Source organism: Vigna umbellata, chromosome 2, assembly GCF_029865625.1.
Source record: "Vigna umbellata cultivar VRB3 chromosome 2, Vumbellata_1.0, whole genome shotgun sequence".
Classification (NCBI taxonomy): domain Eukaryota; kingdom Viridiplantae; phylum Streptophyta; class Magnoliopsida; order Fabales; family Fabaceae; genus Vigna; species Vigna umbellata.
The window spans coordinates 51,330,495-51,346,393 of record NC_142166.1 but is presented as its reverse complement, the minus strand read 5'-3'; the positions used below and the strand labels follow the sequence as shown (position 1 = coordinate 51,346,393).

General features: G+C 26.9%; 1 long non-coding RNA gene across 1 annotated transcript; it reads right to left on the bottom strand.

Moving 5' to 3' along the window:
• Window positions 1-233: 233 nt before the first annotated feature.
• Window positions 234-1,573, bottom strand: LOC124824037 (uncharacterized). Its single transcript, XR_007027689.2, has 2 exons — window positions 888-1,573; window positions 234-660 (listed from the first exon to the last, which is right to left on the bottom strand). It is a non-coding gene; the product is annotated as an uncharacterized LOC124824037 (long non-coding RNA).
• Between the last annotated feature and the right edge of the window lie 14,326 nt (window positions 1,574-15,899).

Below are 15,899 nucleotides of genomic sequence, written 5' to 3'. Positions count from 1 at the left end.
ATAGAGGGGGCAATAGGGAAGGGTCAGTCATAAAAATTAATGCCAGCGGTTAAAGTACCATCTAATATCTATAGTCTGTGCTGCCTGCAGCTGGATATGCAAATCAAAATCATCAGGACCAAAGCGATACCAATTTTTTCCCTTACAAATAGACAATGGGAACACAGACAGTGAAGATCATGCATGCAGCCATCCTCAGTGCAGTTCGCATAAAATAATCAAATAACCAGAGCCAAATAATTAAATCATGGATTCAAAAGTGAACTAAAAGTAAAATATGAACAAAACATTTCTGCATGCACTCCTACAAAAGTATTGATAGTTATGGAAACTACAGTTATGGAAACTACAGATCCTAGCAATGAAGCTTCTGCCATCAAAAATAGAAATTCCCACTAATCCTAGAGGATTGCAGATTTACAAACTGTGTAACCTCTAACCCTAGATCCAGTAATTTCAAACAACTGCAAAAACACAATGAAAAAAACAAAGACAAAAACATAGGCTAAGGCATCAATGCCATGGGAAACTCGTAGGGTATACTGAGACCCACAGAAAAGCAGCTAGATTTGTTGGGTTTCGACTTTCCAACACTTGGAGAAAGTAGAACAAGGTTCTATATCCTTCATTTCTGACCCCGAGTGTCCTGCAAGATTAAAACTTCAGAGACAAAAACACAGCGTAATGTTAATAAAACCAACACCAAACCAAAAAAAGAAAGTTAAAATTAAACTGATATTCTTCATGTAAATAGCTGGAGACAATATCCTACAGGAGCCTTTATCAGACATGTAAAAATCCAGCATGTGTGTGTAGATGTCACATAAAACCAAACATGAGACTAGAAAAAAACGAGGAAGAAGGATGGTGGGGTTATGTTTACCTACCATGTTATGCTAATTAACAGTAAAAAGAACACTGGAGGGATTTGAGAATTGAAAAAGATATATCACGAAAGGCTTTACAAAGAGCAGCCAACACAGCTCTGTTGGCAGTATGTCCACCTCCTCGTAGGAGTGAAAGGTGTAAGAGAAAGAAACATACATCAAGTGGAGGTGGACAGAATGCCAAGAAACTCTGCAAGCACCCCTTTGTTAAACCCGTGTGAAGAAGTGAAGAGAGACAGAAAGAGAGAGAGAGATGCAACATGAGATGAAGCACAGCACAAGCAAAGCGAATGAAGAGAAAGTCTGTGGTGTGGCCTATTTAAGATGTGATGGAGCATGAGAATAAATAAGAGAGAGAAGAGGGTGAAGGAGGAGGTGGCCTTGATTATTGTTTAATTAATTAATTATTAATTAATGAGAGAGAACAGAGATGAGACTGAAAAAGATTTGATAAGCAATGAGATTGGATGGTTCATTCTTCCTGATCCTGAAGGAGAAGGGCATATTTAGAAAGATCAAAGGTAGGATCATCATGGTTGTTCTCTTCTTCCCTCGTTCTTGATGAAAATCACTCTTTCTATTTCTTCTTCCTCTCTTTTCCTTTCACATCCTCGATTCTGATGCCCACAAAACAATAAACACACTTGGATCTGTCTCACCAAGCTCTCTCTTTCGACACTTGGACATTTTTTTCCCTCGATGCTTTTCATAAATTATTACAGCTCATACTTATGGTTTGAGCTTTTATTGTTGTATCAAAATGAATAAATAATACTTTTTTATTATTGCGCGTCTGAAAATGTTTAAATAACCATACTTTAATATTAAACTTACAAATATAATTTGGTTATAATTGAATGCAACAGGTTAGAGGGTCTTTACATGCTTCAGTTTATGGTTATGAACAAAGACTGAATAGCTGCAAATACTAAAGTGGAGTCCATGAAGTGTAAACAAGCTTAAAGAAGAATATATCTAAAAGGGGGCTATACCTATGTTATTATAGGCTAAGGAATGAAATATGTAGAAGCAGGTGAAGAATGGTTACCTACCTGTCAACCAGATTTAGGTGTGCTTGTAGTTAAAAATCCATTGTGAAGAATTTTGACTTTAAATCTACATTAATGAAAGTTATTAAATTCATTAATATATGCTTATATGAGAAAGAGAGATAATATTATTGGTATGTTTGATTTTCTGTTGAGTGGTTTTTAAACATTGGTTTTACATTTTCTAAGCACAAGGAGATGTGAGCAAATACATTGATTCAAATTTTCATTTAGATAAAAAAAACTACATTCATGTACAAAATTTTTCTAAAATTTCTTTCTCACCTAAGGCAAATGGAAGAGATGTGAAACCTTTGCTACAATATTCACATGATTGATTTACTAGAAAAGCCTTTCCTTATCTTGAAGAGGTTACAATGCATTTTCAATACAATTATGTTAACATTTGATAAATGTACAATGGAATATAATTTTATATTTTTTAATAGTAAGTAATATTTTATTAATATACTTGTTTCTATATCATGAAAATAAAAATATAAAATTAAAATAATTAATTTAAATTTCAATATTTTATAAAGTAATAGTATATTTAATGTATTTTATTTTATATATAAATTTATTATTAATATTTTTTAATTAAATTTATCTAACTTTAGTTTTAAATATCAGTTTTAAATAAATTTATTTTATTTTAAAAAATTAATTATATACATTTCAATTATTAATAACTAGTAATCAAAATACTGGAAACAATGAAATCTAAAACTTGATTATAAAACAATGAAACTTAAAACTAATCTCTAAAATTAATGAAATTCAAAATTAATCCTTAAAAAGTAAAGTTCTTCTTTTACATTGTCTTTCACATGAATATAACTAATAATATCGGTTATATAATAAGAGGGCTTATATGATATCTCCAAGTATTATGGTTGCTACTCATTTATCACAGTAGTTATTTAACTTCACACATTACATAAAATCTCAACTATTACCTTAATTTTCAAGTGCGTGTCATGTAGAGAGGATGAGAATAAAGACAGAATTACGATATTGATTGGAAAAATATATTTAATATATTCCTGTATTAATACAATAGTCAAAATCAATAGACAAAAAAAATGCAGATTTTATCATTTTTTTAATTCTTAAAGAAAAAACAAAACTACAATAGTAAAACCTAGAATACAGGACATATGTGTATAAGGGTTGGTTTTATAAAAAAGACACAGTTAGATTAACATGAATAATTTATATTAGCTAATTTTTTACAGTAAATAAAATGGTTTAGTTTAGTTGGTTTTTGCTGGGAAAAAAGAGATAGAAATTAAGTTTATCTTTTTATTTCATTGATGTAGTAAGGACCTACCTTCCTTCCACTACTTAAGAATCCAAGGTATCATATCTTCTCTTCAACTCAACCAAATGACTTTCAAAAAATCAAGTAAAAAAGAAAAAACTTTTGACCTAGAAAATTAGAGGATGATAGAAAATGTTAAGTTGATTGAAAAAATAGTGAGTGACACAGCAGAGGAAGTATGATTTAATGTTTCCTTTTTGTCGTGTGAAACGTCGCACTCATCACGCCCACAACCACAAAGCCACGCTCTTGGCTTAGAAAAACTCACTCGTCCAAACCCCAATATAATGAATCACAACAACAAACTCCCACACAAATAATTACCATTACCATCTTCTTCTTCTTTTTCTATGCTACTTGTGTGTGTGCATGCATTTATGACACCAACCCATTTTACTTCCCTTATTTATTGTTTCAAATCTAACCCTCCAACCATAATTTAATACCTTCTTTCACCCTTTGGAAGTTCAAACAAGAAACCCAGAAGATATCAGGATCCGTTCTTCCCACCACCATGACATGACCATCACTTTTTCTCCTCTTTCTCTCTCTTTCTGAATCACTGTCAGACACAGCTATGATTAAATCATTGGAACAATGCAAAATTATTAACACCAGCTTCTCTTACTATTTACTATTACATCACACCTCAATGCACCCTTTTTCCTTCTTTTCTTGCTAACCAAATTCAACTCACTGCATTGTTCAACTCCCCCTACCTTCTTCATTTCAACTACTGTTCTATTTCGTTGCTTCTTCTGACCAAACAAATAATTTTGATAGATAAGATCAAATTTTTAATAGAGAAACTAATTAACTTTATTTTCTTTCCCACTTTAGTGGACAAGAAATTGTCAGGGTTGATTTACATGGAAATTGAAAAGTTATTTGAAGAACTAAAAAAATCAAGATAATTTAGACCAACAGGCGTGGTGATACTGAACTAAGTCAATGTTAAAATAGGATATTTTTTTAACAATATTTTAATATTATTTTAATATTTTAATATTATTTTATTAATTTAAAATTATTTTATAATTAATAATAATAATCATAATCATTAATTTGGACCAATTACATAATGATACGTTATTAAAATATTGTGAAAAATATTATTATCATTAAAACATGAGTTTCTTTCGATTCTCCTTTCTAGTTTGGATTCTTCCTGTAAGAAAAACGAAAGAGTAATACTAAAATTGCCTTCATACATACTCACAGTTAATCAAATTTAAAAGTTTTTATACTGATAATTCTCACATGTGATCATATCTGACTGATCAAATTTTTAACTTTTTTTTTACAAAAGTTACATTGTGTTTTATTCTATCTTAACTTTAAGTAAAAATAAAGAATGCTTGACAATAAATACTAATATAAACTGTTAAAATAAAATTCCATTATAATGGGAGAATAGTATTAATATGCCATCAATATAATGGTTTATTTTATACTAATATCAAAACAATAGTTTTCACCATAAAAAAAATGCATCTCAACTCGTTTTCTAAATGCACAATTATTTTTTAACCTGACTCGTTCGTACAGGTGAAAACAAAAGTTAAAAGGATCATTTTGGTAAAACTTAAATATGTATTTTAAATTTTTAATAACAATTTAACATATACATAAATAAAAATTATAATAAACACATCATCGTTTAAAAATTAATATTACTTTTTTAATTTTATTTTTTATTTTATAAAATAGATCGATCCAACTAAACTTGTTTAGATTGCAAGTGAAAAGTAATCCAATTCAAAATAGGTAATTTTTTTTAGCTTCATGTAATTATTTTTAGAGATTTTTCGACCTGCTAGACCAACTTTACTTTAACATTTATAGTAATAATCAATTTTAAACTATTAGTTAGGTAAATTTAAGAATGGATGAATGGAAGAGAGAAAAGAAGAAAAAGAAAGAAAGGCACTGAGCACATGACAGAAAAGATATATAAAGTTTAGAAGTTGATTAAGATAATTAATATTTTGGTATACACAATTTTTTTACATTTGATATTATTATTTTTATTTATTTTCTTCTTTTATAAAAGATATAAAAATTAATTTTTTATGATTATTTTTTTGTAATAACACTGATGAAATTGACTTATGAGATGCAGAAGAAACAACTTTGTAGTCCACTTTGAGTTTAACCTTTCAGAAAAGTACATGCGCTTTGCTCCCTGCTTCAGTGTCAACTTTTATTCTTCTTTCTCTTCTTTTGTTTATTGAAAGGCATTTTTAAGAGATGGTGCAACTGTGGGGACTAAATTTCAGGTATAAAAGTTACCATGGCGCAAACCAAAAGGAAGAAAAAGGCTGTTTCTCTTTTATCTTACCTTTTGCTGCATCAATTTTTTACTTTTGGAAAATATTAACAATGGAATTATTCTAAAGTACTACTCATTGAGCTATAAAATATGCAGATTTGGTTTATTAGTAGTCTAATTGAACATCAAACAAATATTAGGCATACTTGAAACTACTCAATTTTCCAGAACTCGATGCATAGGAATCCACTATTCTTCATGATTATGAAACATTGTTATCCTAAATAAAATGCTATCATGTTCTTCGATTTATACGTAAAAAGTTTTCGGACAATGATATGTCATGTTCTGCCTATTCAAATAATGTAACTTTTGGGCCAATTACTTTCTCCTAAATAAAGGCCCAAATACTGTACGTGCATTTGTGGGACCCTTCACTTTAAACTACTGTTAGCCTCGACATAGTTTAGGTTGCTTTTGCTAGCTGTATAGTTTACTTGCAAGAAATTTAAGGATAAGATTTGTAACATAGATAAACTTTTTTACATGTAAATTAAAAAAAGTAAAGTTAGTACGATATAATCTTTTAGGAATTAAGTTATGAATGTTCTAACCAAAACTTTGTAAAATCTTTTAATTAGTTTTGTCATTTTTTTTAAAGAACTATTACTATGGATAATTGATTACTTTGGGAGTTTTGACAATGATTTAATTTGTAATTAACATCTAATATTAGACCGTATAGACCATTCCATGCATTTCAAAGTGAAGTTGGTCAATTTTTCATCAATAGTATTATTCTAAAATCTTCAAAATAATATTAAAGTCATTAATATAAACTCAACATAATTAACAAAAGTAAAGCATACTTATGGGACATTGAGTCCTAATTGAACTGTCTTAATCAAACTCTGAAATCTATAAATATAAAAATAAGGTAAGAATATAAATAATTACATTTATTGAATATTTAATACTTAAGCGTCAAAATATCTTTAATATGTATTCATTTGGTTTGAACTTTTTAAGTGAAAAACAAAAAAGTATTACAAGAAGAACGACAATTAAAACAAAATAAATAACATAAAATATAAAAAAATAACTTTCGATCCGAAACAAATACTAAATCATTTACTTGTATATAACACGAAATTATAAGAAAGTCGTATTAGGATTTTATTATTCAAATATTCTTTTCATCGAAAGTATCATATTTTTATTGTTTTTTCCGTAAACAAATTTTAACTTAGATTGGTCCTAATTAAAGAGGCACTTACATGGTTTTTAAATCAATCTCGAGAATTTTCATGCTAGTTTATTGAAACTTGTTTGATCGGTTTGGCTTTGCAAATAAAGAAACTTTCAACCTTCCTTTTGCCTTATCTTTCCCATCAAGTTCACTTTCATCACTGAAATGGATACAACCATTTATGCACACACAAAGCAAACACTTTTTGCTTGATACTGAACAAAAAAACTAATAAAAACCAAAGCTTAAATTTTTTACCAATCTTCCCAGCAACTTTCATCATCTTTGCACTTTCCATTTTCAACATCTAAAAACTTTTCCATTAATTTCTGTAACAGAACCCTAAAATGTAAATAAATTACAGTAATTGGAAGAATCGCGAAAAATTATGGGGCAGAAAATAGAAATATAATTTTTCATCTGAAAACTTCTTAAATAAGAATTAAAGGAATCGAACATAATACATAAAATGAACTTAAAATATTGCTGAATATATTTAAAGAAGACTGATAGAAATACTCATTCTTTCTCAGTATTCTGCTTGGGCTTTAACAACCACAGACCTTGTTCCATTTCTTTACTTTGGGCTTTTCTTCTGTCTCGTGTGAATTGTTGTTTTTTTTTTAGTGTCTGGGTAGTTCATGGTACAACTGCGTATTCTCATTAGTCATATGCCAGCGAAAATTCAGAAGTTAAAACATTGGGTGTTACTCCCTCCACCACCACAACTTGCTTCTTCCACCACCCCATTCCCCTTTTATCCTTTTCTTTATTTTTAATCCCTATTTTACCCTTATTAAAATTTTAGGGTTAATATTATTTAAAATCTCACGTACATTCATTCTCTTTATCATTCTTCCCTCTTTCTCTTTATTATTTTTCCCAGGTTATCTCTTACGTTCCACTATCTTTGGGTTGTCTCTCATGTTCCACTTCTTCTTCTCTTTTATAGAATTGTGACGTGAGAGTGTAGTGGACTTTGTATTTAGTAAGATTGAAAGTGGGGAAAGCAATTCGTCTTCAGCCGTGACTGTTGTGGTGTTTCAAGGTGCTGGTTCAAAGGCGTGAGAGGACGTGAAGGTGCGTAATAAAACCCTAAAATATAAACCTTATAATCTTTAAACGAATGTGAGCATCCGTCAACGGATCCGTTTTTCCTTAAATGGATGTTGACATCCGTTTTTCCTTAAACGGATGTTGACATCCGTTTTCCCTTAAACGGATGCTCACATCCGTTTAAAGATTACGGTTTATATTTTACAGTTTTTTTATATTAATTTTGAAGATATTTAAATAATATAATTTATATTTTTTGATATAATATTTTTGAATATATTTTGATGTGTTTTAATAATGTATTTTTGAGGATCTTTATTTTTATTAGTATATATTTAGATTTTTTTTTATTTTGCACGTTATATATAGTTAGGGTTTTTGTATAATATATATTTTTATATATGACTTTTTGTATTTTTTAATAATTTTATAATTATATAAAAAGTTATTTATTAGTTTAATTATAAAAGTAAATAATTAGGATTAAAAAGGAAAAAGGTTATTTTTGTAATTATAAAAGGTTAGTTTTGTAATTCAAAAAATATTTAATAGAATTGGGGAGGTGGAGGGAGAAAATGTGGTGGTGGAGGGAGTAACACCCTAAAACATTTATGTCTCTGTTATTAAATCAATGTTGCTACAATTTTGATTAACGTTTACATATTTGTATTAATCATTTGATTTGTATTTTTTTGTTAAATTTTATATGTATAAATACAAATTTTCCTATAAGTAACAAGACACAAATCTTTTATGCTATCTTTTTTCTCAATGCTATCAGTTTTATTTTATAATGGTCTCCATATTTTCTATAATAAGAGACAAAAACAATTAAAAACGGTTAAAAAAGTAGTTATCGTAACTTTTTATACATAGGTTCTATAATAATTATCACACTAAAAACATTTACCATAATACTAAAAAATAGAAAGGGCCGAAATAAACAAATGTTTATTTAAATTTTACTTCCCTTGTTTTTGGATGGAAATAGAAAATATTAAATTTAAATTTCGTTCATTTTAACTTATTTAAAATTTTATTGAATAAACAATTTTAATTTTAATTTTTTCTGATAAAATATTTTAACTAACACCAAATACAAAAAAAAAGGAACGTTGACTCATTGTGTTTTAGAAAATAAATAAATATCTTAATTAATATTTTTAAAAACAATAGTAAAATCGAGACAAATTCAATAATGATGAAAAATTAGCTTATAATTTAGGATCGGTGATACTTTATATTCATAATAAAAAAATTAACCTTGGAAATTAATAGAAAATTATCTTTAAATATTAAATAATTATATAGCACAATAAGTTGGTCCATATAAACTTATGTTGAGGAATGACATCACAATCATGGTACTTAAATATATATATATATATATATATATATATATATATATATATATATATATATATATATATATATATATATTTATGTATGTATGTATATGTATGTATGTATTGTAACATTTTAAAAAATGTTATAGAAGAAAAGTGATTTTTATAATAAATATTTGATTATTTTATTATAATTTTTTTAGTATAAATAGAAATAAGTTAAATTGAGTTTCGTTTTATAAAAATTATTATTTCTAAAGAGTAAAACCTTTTTCTCTTATATCTTTTTAAATTTTTACCTTATTTGTTTGAAGATTTTAATATATTATAGGTTTTCAGAAGACAAAAATTTATCTTTCTATTCGATTAATATGTCAGATAAAGTTTATATTTTGTTTCTTTTAAAGTCTTTTATCTTTTTTAGTTGCATGTGTAGCTTTTGTAGTTGCATATAATGTTTAAGAATTCTAGACAAATCTTTATTAGGACAATCAAAATAGAATCATATAATTTGTTTGATTTTTTTTTATACAAGTATTAAAATATATTTAAATATTTATATTGAGTTCTAAATTATGTAAAATTCATTAAGAAGAGCATAACTTACGAAGTTAAAGATGCAAGAGAAGCTTCATTCGTTAGACGAGTGAATATTTCGCTATAGTATTTTAATTAAAAGTTAGAAAAATATCACTCACTAAACGAGATGAGATACACTATACAAATTTATAAAAATTGTTTTCATTGATCTTATTCACTAAGCGAACAAGATACTTCATTAACAAAATTTTGGAAAATATTTTTCTAATATTTATTCATTAAACGAACTTTGATATCGTTTGACAAGAAAAAGATTTCTCATTATAAGTTATTTTATTTATTTTGAGAAAAGTTAATATTTGAAATATTTAAAAAATGAATTTAAGTGATGAGTAATCATTGAAAAGAAATTCCAATTTATGTAATTAGAAGTATGTTGATAAACAGAGGTTAAATACTTATATTTACTTATTTTAAAAAAAGTGGTATTGTATAAACACGAATTACTCATGTAAGTTTCTTAAAAAAAAATTATATTTGAATAAAATTGAATAAAAGTGAATAAAAGTTGCACAAGTTCTGTCATCTAAATATAAGTTACTCATGAGTGTATATACTTTTTTTAAATTATGATAAAATTAGATAACAATTGTATTACATTGATCAAATTTCCTAATTCTAGAAGTAATAATGTATCTTTGCTAATTTTTAATTTTGATGATGCATAATTAATTGCGCTACTCAAATTGATCATATTTTTAATGATAGAAAACCCTACTAATACAATATTCTGTGTAGTGAAAAATATGGGAACAAAATCTGTGCATAAATCAGAATATTTATACTTCGAGAATAATATTTTGAATGATTTGGGGACTATAATAACAGTTATTTAGTCTCCATTTGTTTTATTGCCGCCAATTTTTTTCTGCAATTTCAATTAATAGACATCTAATTAAAAGAAAAACTCATCCACTCCAATATCAGTGGATAAGGTTGGAGAGCTTCTGGTATTTCCTTAATTATCTAATACTTAAAATAGTTCTTTATACTTCTTAAATGCACCACATGGAAGTTGATATTTTCTTTAATACTTTTAGTGTAAACTATTTAATTAGCATTACTTTAGTTACAACAGCTATTCTCACTTACACACAAAAAAATATTATATATATATATAGTTAATTTAAGAGTAAAAAGTTGCTTTTATAACTAAAATAATATACTTTTATCAAATTATATATAACAATGGTTAGATATAATAAAATCTGTTTGACTGGTCAATTAATTATTTAGTTAAATTGATAAAGAAATATTGATATTGGGAGTAGGAAGTGATAAACCACCCAGTGCAGGTGACAGATGGACGGCTGAAACGTTAAATTGAATGGATAAGATATTAACGTGACCAACAAATAGGATAAATTCTGGATGGGTATTCTAAGACTATTTTGTTATCAATTTTTTAGATTATCCAAATGTTTTGTTTTTGGTTGGAGTACAGCATGCATGAACAGGGCTTGCTTAATTTCACTCTTGGTTTGTGGAACTTTGAATTCAAAATTGTTTTGTTGAATAAAATAATATAGACAAATTCGTTCTTCTTCATTAGTTAATTAATTATCTACAGAACTCGGGTTATTTTTAGTCCACATATTCATTTACCAAACAATGATCAAACAATGATAAGATAATAATAATCATTTCTGGAGTGAAAGATAGTAATATTGATTAAATGTACATGAGTTTGAAAATTAACTTCATAAAATCTTATTATAATTTATCATAACTTTGAGCATAACTTCAAAAATTATTTGAAAGTCACACTTTGGCTAAAAGTAAAAAAAATAATTATAATTTATTTCTAACCAATATTTTGGCGAGAGTCCATAAAATTTAGGGTTATGAAGGAGACAAATGTCTCCAAATAAATAGATCAAGTATTGCACGAGTACATAAATAGAAAATTTAAACAAAGATAGTCTCATTATTTTCAGACTATGTATCTCTCTAAAACATAATTCTCTACCTTTCCTCTCTCTTCTCTCTAGATTTTCTCACTGAAGACTCATCAAGTCGGTGATTAGAAGCTTCCTAGACGATTCAGACGTCAAGAGCTTCCTATCTAACCGATCAATTGTGTTTAGAACTGGTAAGTTACGTTCTCTGGTTTTAGCGAGTTCTGATTTTTTGTTACATACAAAGAACCATCCTGTTGCATGTGCTCCATATTCTTTTTCTTCCTTTTCTGATTTCATTGTGGTTTTACGCTTGGTCCTCTTTCACCAATCGGTGGTTCATAGGTGTTCTTAGGATTCTTTTGCGGATCAAACAAATTTGTTGGATGTGTAGAAGTTGTTCGGTTCTGTTAAAGGTAAGGGAAAGTTATTTAATTCAATTATGATTCTTTGTTTTGAATGTTGGCTTGGGTGTTTGGTGTTCTGTATATATATTTGGTTGAGATGAATTATAAATGTGGTTGTATGTTTGTCTGTATGGTGAATGGATGATAAAGGGTGTAAACTGGGTTGATATAGGGTTTGATCTTCAATCTGCAACATTCTGCGTAGTTTATGTGTTTGAAACTGAGAGTCATTATTGACCGTTCGGTTTTTCATTTGGGTATTCGGTCTGAACTGGATTCTTCTTCTGTAGAGAATTTCAGTTAATGACCGATCGATTTTTCTCCTAGTATACTATTAAATAAGTGTTCGGTCTAAGTATAGATTCCTCTTTGTGATTAGCTTAGTTAAGATATTCTATAATACTTAAAGTCGTAGAAATTATATTTATTCTTTATTGAAAATAAGTGTTAAGTAATTGTATTATATATATATATATATATATATATATATATATATATATATATATATTCATTCATTTTGGTATAAGCTCAGTAGTGCTCGGTCTTAAACCAGACATTCGGTCTCAGTAGTGCTCGGTTTTAAACCAAGCGCTCGGTCTCATCAAAATACTCAATTACACCATTTTTGGAATAAAAGTGTTCGACCCTAGTTTGTAGTGTTCAGTTTAAACTATTAGGTCTCGAATAAAAGCTTTCATCATTTTTGATTAGGTTTAATTATATGTATTCTATAGTATTCCATACATTCTTTGAGTTTGGTTTAGTAAAGACCTTTCGGTCATACTTGTTGAGTAGCTAGTAAACGTTCCGTATTATCGTAAGTGTTAGGCTTCTGATGAGTCTTATCCTATATGGACCGTTAGGTCCTGTTCTGTGAATAAGTGAAAGACCGCTCGGTCTTACGCTAAGTGTTCTGTTAGATTATTCAAAAAAGTATTCTCTCGTTCGATCTTGCTTCTAAGATGGAAGTTATTTCTTTCATTGTTGTTCTAAGATGGGATCTTGTTTTCAGTGTTCAGTCTGATTGTATTGATGATGAAATATGATGATATTTAAAATGTGATATGAATGGAATAGTATGGATGTGAAAGAGTATTCCAGGGAGGAATATCTCAGGATTTGTTATGGAATGGTAAAGTATGAATGTGGTCATGCTAAGGTGGCGTTTATCCTGATATTCTATGATTACTCATTCTGAAGTAGAGAGGAGTAAATCATGTGTGAGAATGGCAGGAGGTCCTAGTCCATAAGGTTAAGATGAGCGAAGTATAATGGACTAACCCCGGGTGGCAGCTGTTGAGGGCATCCCAGTTACTACATCACCCGGGTGCAAAAACGTTGTAGCTACACAAATTTCATACAGTCCGGACAGTCAGAGTAAAGTGGTCAGTCATTGCATGCATTGATGTATGATTATGGTTGGAAATGCATGATTGGTTGTTGCATGATTGACTATTGAATTATATTAGATTTATGTGAAATATATGTTTTACTAAATTAATTAAATTACATAAGCTTATCCTATTTCCTGTCTTGTCTTTATTGTCTGTTTGGCCGTCATTTCCTGTTGCAATGATCATCCTGTGGATGTGAGCAGAAGGGGAAGAGTATCTATTGGAAGAGGCTCTAGAAGAAGTGGAAGTGAAAGTTGAACCATAGGACCGTTTGGTCGTTAGAATTGGTTATATTTTTTATAACCGATCGATGTAAGCTTAGCTTAGTCTTGGAATCGTTCGATATAGACTTTTGTTTTGTAAAGTTTAAATTCTGAAGTATTGTTGTAAGGTCGTTCGGCCAAAAACGTACCTTTTCTCTTTCAGAACTGAACTGTAATATTATTAATTGTGAATATTCTATGGTATGGTTTTATACTGTATTTTTGGAATATTACAATTTTAATTTAAAAATTTATAAAATAAGAAATGGAAAATTAATTAATTTTTAAAATAAATAATTATTTTATTAATCATTGTTTTATATAAATATTAGGATCATTCAAAATTTTAAAATTTATTTGAGTCGTAAACTATATTTTGGTACCCTAGTTACACAATTAGATGATAGTCTAATGTCTTTTGTGTGAGATTGGTTAAAGTAAAAAATGTCCATTTGAGTAAACCTTGACATCATCCACAATGTACATTGGACTAAGTAATGCAAAAATGTTATTAAATGAGATTTTCATTGTTTTTTTTTTGTTAGTATGAGTAAAAGTTTAATGTTTTGGTTGTCTGTTTTACTGTTAGATATATTTTAAAGTTAAGATAGTTAAAAAATTAATGCATATTAAATATTTAAATTTATATTTATAAATTTTAAACTCAGTTTTAGATAAATATTTTGTTCTAAGTTAATATTTTCGACTTAATTGTTAATAACTATTTTGTTCTAAATTAGTTAATATTAATAATGATTTTATAATAATTTGATTCTTCAGTTTATTATGTGATAATCATATTATCTATCATTTGAATGATCTAATTGGTAATCATATTTTATTCTAAGTTAATTAATATTAATAATAATCTTATGATAATTTGATTGTTTAGTTTTTGTTCTTTTTTATTTAAATAGTAAAATAGTTTTTACTATTTTTTATTATAGTTGATATTAATTATAGAGATAAATTTGTAAACTCTTACTCACGTTATATAAAATAAAGTTGTAAAAGATGTATACTAAATAAGAAATATAAAGTTGTAAAAGACGTGTACTAAATAAAAGATAGTATATTGAACATCTTTATTAACTATTATAAACTTGTAAGAAGATGTATAGCTAAACAACTATTACAAAATGTATTATCTTTGTTATAGATATAAATTAATGACCTCTCTTCTCATGTTTAATGGAGGAAGATAACATCAGTGTTATGTTGATAACTTATTTTTAATGATTAATGTTTTGCCTTTTATACCGTAGATGAAATAAAGTATTTTCTTTTCTTGATCTTTTAGATTTTATAAAAGAATATTATACATTTTTTTAATATAAGAAACCAATTGTTTTTAATAAAACATATCACAAATGTGATATAATGTTTTGGTAAGAAAACAAATGTATTTATTTATTATATTATTAACTAATTATATGCTTGATAATTAACAATTTCCATTTATACTATTATTGGTATTATTAAATACTAAAATTAAATTTAAATTTTTATATTATTTTTATTTATATATTTTTAAAATAAAATATTTTTATTTTAAAATTTAAAATTCAATAAAATATATCATATACCAGCAAATATAATTTGTTCATCTAACAAGTAATATATATATATATATATATATATATATATATATATATATATATATATATATATATATATATATCATGTTGTAATAGTATTAGTATTATTAAATATAAAGTTAAAATTCAACATTTATATTATTTTAATTTTATACTTTTAGAATAGAATTATTTGTACTTTAAAATTCAATAGAATACATCATATATTAATAGGACAAGGACTGATGCATCACAATTATATTTTCACTTTCTTAAACCTAATTATTCTTGCTTTTTAATTACTAATATAGTTGTCATAAGTAAAAATAAATATAAAATATATTTGTATATGCCAAATAGAATAATACAAATTATATATTACAACAATTTAAATTGATTACCACTGTATATATTTTATAATAAATTTAAAATTTTTAATATTATATATTTTATCATAAAATTAAAACTTTCAATATTATTAACTTAAACTAATAAATTTAACAATTGTAATTTCATTAAAATTATTTTTATTTATTAAATATAAACTAGGAGAAAAATCTTGCACTTACTATGTTTC